This window comes from Staurois parvus, unplaced genomic scaffold, assembly GCF_062004578.1.
Source record: "Staurois parvus isolate SC_StPar_1 unplaced genomic scaffold, SC_StPar_1.0 ptg000224l, whole genome shotgun sequence".
NCBI lineage: Eukaryota > Metazoa > Chordata > Amphibia > Anura > Ranidae > Staurois > Staurois parvus.
In genome coordinates, this window is record NW_028318020.1 from 1,295,366 (window position 1) to 1,302,407 (window position 7,042).

Sequence of the window (7,042 nt, forward strand, 5' to 3'; positions counted from 1 at the left end):
ACCATGGAAATGATCAGATCAATAAAACGTTGGTCATAGACAGACCATCATGTGCCGATCATATACACAGACATTTGTATCACGGGAAACATACAAGAAGAAACATGTATGGAGAAAGACACGGGAAAGTCCCAATATGTGCATTCACCAATCACTCCTTCATTCCCGGTATACACACAATTCCATTACTTCCATGTGTACACCATCAGTCACTCTTCTAGAATTGGGACATTTTATTACCACCCACTTCTTCAGTGATCCCCCACCATGCAAGTATTGTCCTCACCTCCAACTGTGGGCCTAATGAGTGCTTGGAACATTTGTCCACAAAGTATCAATAATAGACCTCCAAGTGTTTGTGAAATCTCCCACCACAAATGTACTCAGCCAATCACAGGGCAGGACTCCATTTTTATTCTTCTCCTGCCATCAATGGCCAACCTGGTCCCACACTTCAGCCATGTCTTTGGGGACCTTTGATCTCCTTATGAACTGTTTCTTCCATGATGCAGATCAGCCATGGAGTATATCTGAGGTGTATATCAGGGGGTGCTTCTTCCCCACATGAGAGCTGGGATGTCCAGCAACATTCATCTAGAAGACATTTCCCGCACTCAAGGCACTAATACACCTCCATGGTTGTGTGGGACCCCTGATGTACAGAAACATAGGACTTCAGTGAGGAACATTTCCCTCACTCAGGACAGGAATACGGCTTTTGCCCTGTGTGAGATCTCTGATGTCTGTAAAGACTGGACTTCACTGAAAAACATTTCCCACACTCAGGGCAGGAATACGGCTTCTCCCCTGTGTGAGATCTCTGATGTGTGTAAAGATGGGACTTATCTAAAAAACATTTCCCGCACTCAGGACAGGAATACGGCTTGTCCCCCGTGTGAGATCTCTGATGTTTGGAAAGACTGGACTTATCTGAAAAACATTTCCCGCACTCAGGACAGAAATACGGCTTCTCTCCTGTGTGACATCTCTTATGACTATAAAGATGGGACTTCTGTGAAAAACATTTCCCGCACTCAGGACAGGAATATGGCTTTTCCCCCGTGTGAAATCTCTGATGTGTGTGCAGACTGGACTTCAATGAATAACATTTCCCACACTCAGGACAGGAATACGGCTTTTCCCCCGTGTGAGATCTCTGATGTCTGTAAAGATGGGACTTCTCTGAAAAACATTTCCCGCACTCAGGACAAGAATACGGTTTCTCCCCCGTGTGAGATCTCTGATGGATGTAAAGAATGCGCTTCAGTGAAAAACATTTCCCACACTCGGGACAGGAATACGGCTTCTCCCCTGTGTGAGATCTCTGATGTTTGTGCAGACTGGACTTCTCTGAAAAACATTTCCCACATTCAGGACAGGAATATGGCTTCTCCCCCGTGTGAGATCTTTTATGCACATTAAGACCGGATTTAGAACAGAATCCCTTCCCGCACTCAGTACAGGAGAACCTCTTCCCTGTTGGAAGGCCGGCCCGGTCCCACATAGTCTGAGGTTCCTCAGGATACGAGGAATCCGATGGTCCATCTACACTGGGTGGTGCTGGATGGACATTGGAGGGAGCCGGGTTTTCTCCTGGACTATACTGTGTGATGTCCTCATCTTCTACTTTCCAGTCTGGAGACAAAGTGAGACAATCCTCGGAGGTTTTCCTCATCTCCCGGCCATGGACTAAAATACAAAGACAAAGAGGATTACTAGACAGGAGCTGATTGGTTCCCCCAAACCAGGCATCCGCCCACATCAGGCAGCTTGGTCTCTGAGGAGCTTACAATTCCACCCTCAAGGGAACTAGGAAATGGCTCCTCTGACCTCCTACCAGGTCATTTCTTTATTCATGGAGCTTAGTCAGAGAGTGAGGAAACAACCAGAACTGTCTTTTATAGGAGGGACAGTGATGAGGGGATTATAGGACGAGGGTCCCCACCCCCTCTATCACTCATCGCCATCTTCCCAACACAAGAAGTACTGCACTTCCTTATTTAGTCCATGATTTAGTCATGAAGAACAGCGGGGCTGAGCCCCACCAGAGGTCAGAGAGTGAGGATGGGGGGAGAACAACCAAGATGAAGACTGGACTGATCCTGAAGACCACCATCATTGGGGTATTGACTCCTCCCTCATTATCACTTTCTGTTTAAGGGTCCAAAGTTGGAGGATGTTATCACATTATTATCACCATGTAAAAGTCTGTGCTCCAATCACATCATCCGATATAAAATGTCCAGCTGGGAGGAAATGGGGGGAACAAAAGAGAATCCATATTATGTGTATATATAGCAGTGGGGGGAGGGGGGAGAGCAGAAGTCAGGACTATTGAATGTACAACATAGAGTATATAGTGCAGGGGTCAGGAGTATGTAATGTACAACAGAGTATATAGTGTAGGGGTTAGGAGTATGTAATATACAACAGAGTATATAGTGCAGGGGTCAGGAGTATGTAATGTACAACATAGAGTATATAGTGTAGGGGTCAGGAGTATGTAATGTACAACATAGAGTATATAGTGCAGGGGTCAGGAGTATGGAATGTACAACAGAGTATATAGTGCAGGGGTCAGGAGTATGTAATGTACAACATAGAGTATATAGTGCAGGGGTCAGGAGTATGTAATGTACAACATAGAGTATATACTTCAGGGGTCAGGATTATGTAATGTACAACAGAGTATATAGCGCAGGGGTCTGGAGTATGAAATGTACAACAGAGTATATAGCGCAGGGGTCAAGAGTATGGAATGTACAACAGAGTATATAGTGTAGGGGTCAGGAGTATGTAATATACAACATAGAGTATATAGTGCAGGGGTCAGGAGTATGTAATGTACAACAGAGTATATAGTGTAGGGGTCAGGAGTATGTAATATACAACATAGAGTATATAGTCCAGGGGTCAGGAGTATGTAATGTACAACATTAAGTATATAGTGCAGGTCACATGACAGTTGTATACAATGGATGGCTTAATTTTCTTCCCAAAAGAAGAACAAAAATTTTGGAAAAAAAAACCCACGTTTTTCTTTGTTTCTGTTATAAAAGTTTGCAAATAAATAATTGTTCTTCATAAATTTAGGCCGAGATGTATTCTGCTACATGTCTTTGGTGAAAATAACCCAAATTAGGATTTATGATTTAGTCTGAAGGGAAGTTATAGAGTTCACAAACTATGGGAGATATCTGAAAATTGATTGATCCTGAAGTACTGACGGCCAAACTAATTTCTAGAGGTCTAAGATTGTCAGGACAGTACAGATATCCCCCAAATGTCAGGACAGGACAGATATCCCCCAAATGTCAGAACAGTACAGATATCCCCCAAATGTCAGAATGGTACAGATATCCCCCAAATGTCAGGACAGTACAGATATCCCCCAAATGTCAGGACGGTACAGATATCCCCCAAATGTCAGGACGGTACAGATATCCCCCAAATGTCAGAACTAGAGATGAGCGAATTATTCAAAAATTCGATTCGGCTGATTCGCCGAATTTGTGGGAGAAATTCGATTTGATGCAAATTTATTCGCCGCAAATTTAACTTATTAAAAGGGTTTCTAGGCTTCAGAGAGCCTTTATATTAGTGCAGAACACTGTACCTTTAATTTAAATGCCCTTGGAGTCTGCTGGGGAAGAGAAATAATACTGTCAGTCAGTATGACATGCAGATGAGTGCCGTCGATCTTAGAATCACCGCACACTTCACTCATTTGGGCAGTCACGGGGCACGACGAAGAAGAAGAAGAAGAATGAAAAGAAGAAGAAGAAGAAGAAGAATGAAAAGAAGAAGAAGAAGAAGAAGAATGAAAAGAAGAAGAAGAATGAAAAGAAGAAGAAGAAGAATGAAAAGAAGAAGAAGAAGAAGAAGAAGAAGAATGAAAAGAAGAAGAATGAAAAGAAGAAGAAGAAGAAGAATGAAAAGAAGAAGAAGAAGAAGAATGAAAAGAAGAATGAAAAGAAGAAGAAGAATGAAAAGAAGAAGAAGAATGAAAAGAAGAAGAAGAAGAAGAATGAAAAGAAGAAGAAGAAGAAGATGAATGAAAAGAAGAAGAAGAAGAATGAAAAGAAGAAGAATGAACAGAAGAATGAAAAGAAGAAGAAGAAGAAGAATGAAAAGAAGAATGAAAAGAAGAAGAAGAAGAAGAAGAATGAACAGAAGAATGAAAAGAAGAAGAATGAACAGAAGAATGAAAAGAAGAAGAAGAAGAAGAAGAATGAAAAGAAGAAGAAGAAGAAGAATGAAAAGAAGAAGAAGAAGAATGAAAAGAAGAAGAAGAAGAAGAATGAAAAGAAGAAGAAGAAGAAGAATGAAAAGAAGAAGAAGAATGAAAAGAAGAAGAAGAAGAATGAAAAGAAGAAGAAGAAGAAGAATGAAAAGAAGAAGAAGAAGAAGAATGAAAAGAAGAAGAAGAATGAAAAGAAGAAGAAGAAGCAGAAGAATGAAAAGAAGAATGAAAAGAAGAAGAATAAGAATGAAAAGAAGAAGAAGAATGAAAAGAAGAAGAAGAAGAAGAAGAATGAAAAGAAGAAGAAGAAGAATGAAAAGAAGAAGAAGAAGAATGAAAAGAAGAAGAAGAAGAAGAATGAAAAGAAGAAGAAGAAGAATGAAAAGAAGAAGAAGAGGAAGAAGAATGAAAAGAAGAAGAAGAATGAAAAGAAGAATGAAAAGAAGAAGAAGAAGAAGAATGAAAAGAAGAATGAAAAGAAGAAGAATGAAAAGAAGAATGAAAAGAAGAAGAAGAAGAATGAAAAGAAGAAGAAGAAGAATGAAAAGAAGAAGAAGAAGAATGAAAAGAAGAAGAAGAAGAAGAAGAATGAAAAGAAGAAGAAGAAGAATGAAAAGAAGAAGAAGAAGAATGAAAAGAAGAAGAAGAAGAAGAAGAAGAAGAAGAAGAATGAAAAGAAGAAGAAGAAGAAGAATGAAAAGAAGAAGAAGAAGAATGAAAAGAAGAAGAAGAAGAATGAAAAGAAGAAGAAGAATGAAAAGAAGAAGAAGAAGAAGAAGAAGAAGAAGAATGAAAAGAAGAAGAAGAAGAAGAAGAATGAAAAGAAGAAGAAGAAGAAGAAGAAGAATGAAAAGAAGAAGAAGAAGAATGAAAAGAAGAAGAAGAAGAAGAATGAAAAGAAGAAGAAGAAGAAGAAGAATGAAAAGAAGAAGAAGAAGAATGAAAAGAAGAAGAAGAAGAAGAATGAAAAGAAGAAGAAGAATGAAAAGAAGAAGAAGAAGAATGAAAAGAAGAAGAAGAAGAATGAAATGAAGAATGAAAAGAAGAAGAAGAAGAATGAAAAGAAGAATAAGAAGAATGAAAAGAAGAAGAAGAATGAAAAGAAGAAGAAGAAGAATGAAAAAAAGAATGAGAAGAAGAATGAAAAGAAGAATGAGAAGAATGAAAAGAAGAATGAAAAGAAGAAGAAGAAGAAGAATGAAAAGAAGAAGAAGAAGAAGAAGAAGAAGAAGAAGAAGAAGAATGAAAAGAAGAATGAGAAGAAGAATGAGAAGAATGAAAAGAAGAAGAAGAATGAAAAGAAGAAGAAGAAGAATGAAAAAAAGAATGAGAAGAAGAATGAAAAGAAGAATGAAAAGAAGAAGAAGAAGAAGAATGAAAAGAAGAAGAAGAAGAAGAAGAAGAAGAAGAAGAAGAAGAAGAATGAAAAGAAGAATGAGAAGAAGAATGAGAAGAATGAAAAGAAGAAGAATGAAAAGAAGAAGAAGAAGAATGAAAAGAAGAGTGAAAAGAAGAAGAAGAAGAATGAAAAGAAGAGTGAAAAGAAGAAGAAGAATGAAAAGAAGAAGAAGAAGAATGAAAAGAAGAAGAAGAATGAAAAGAAGAAAAAGAATGAAAAGAAGAAGAAGAAGAAGAATGAAAAGAAGAAGAATGAAAAGAAGAAGAAGAAGAATGAAAAGAAGAAGAAGAATAAAAAGAAGAAGAATGAAAAGAAGAAGAATGAAAAGAAGAAGAAGAAGAATGAAAAGAAGAATGAAAAGAAGAAAAAGAATGAAAAGAAGAAGAGGAAGAATGAAAAGAAGAAGAAGAAGAAGAAGAATGAAAAGAAGAAGAAGAATGAAAAGAAGAAGAATTCCAGTACAGCAAAAAGTGTATCTGCAGAGAGCTCCGCTATTTCTGACAGTTCCTTCACATTTACAGCGGTTGAAACATTGTATCTATTTATTTCCGAATAAAAACATCTGTATCCTAAATGGAAACAAATAGATACAATGTTTCAACCGCTGTAAATGAACTGTCAGAACTGTCAGAAATAGCGGAGCTCTCTGCAGTGACACTTTTGCCGGCTGATCGGGAAAAATTCGATTCGTGCACCCGAAGTTTGCTAAAATTCGGATTCGATGCGAATCAAATTTTTCCTGATATTCGAAACGAATTCCACTTTGCCAGGTTCGATTCGCTCATCTCTAGTCAGAACAGTACAGATATCCCCCAAATGTCAGGACGGTGCAGATATCCCTCAAATGTCAGGACGGTACATATATCCCCCAAATGTCAAGACAGTACAAATATCCCCCAAATGTCAGGATGGTGCAGATATCCCCCCAAATGTCAGGATGGTGCAGATATTCCCCAAATGTCAGGCTGGTGCAGATATCCCCAAATGTCAGGACGGTGCACATATCCCCCAAATGTCAGGAGGGTACAAATATCCCCCAAATGTCAGGAGGGTACAGATATCCCCCAAATATGTCAGGATGGTAAAGATATCCCCCAAATGTCAGGACGGTACAGATATCCCCCAAATGTCAGGACAGTGCAGATATCCGCCAAATGTCAGAACGGTACAGATATCACCCAAATGTCAGGAGAGTACAGATATCCCCCAAATGTCAGGATGGTACAGATATCCCCCAAATGTAAGGACGGTACAGATATCCCCCAAATGTCAGGATGGTACAGATATCCCCCAAATGTCAGGACGGTACAGATATCCCCCAAATGTCAGGACGGTACAGATATCCCCCAAATGTCAGGACAGTACAGATATCCCCCAAATGTCAGGACGGTACAGATATC

General features: G+C 38.9%; 1 pseudogene; it reads right to left on the reverse strand.

The window, feature by feature from the left end:
• Positions 1 to 1,504, reverse strand: part of LOC149460620 (uncharacterized) — a 67,989-nt pseudogene extending 66,485 nt beyond the window's left edge.
• Between the last annotated feature and the right edge of the window lie 5,538 nt (positions 1,505 to 7,042).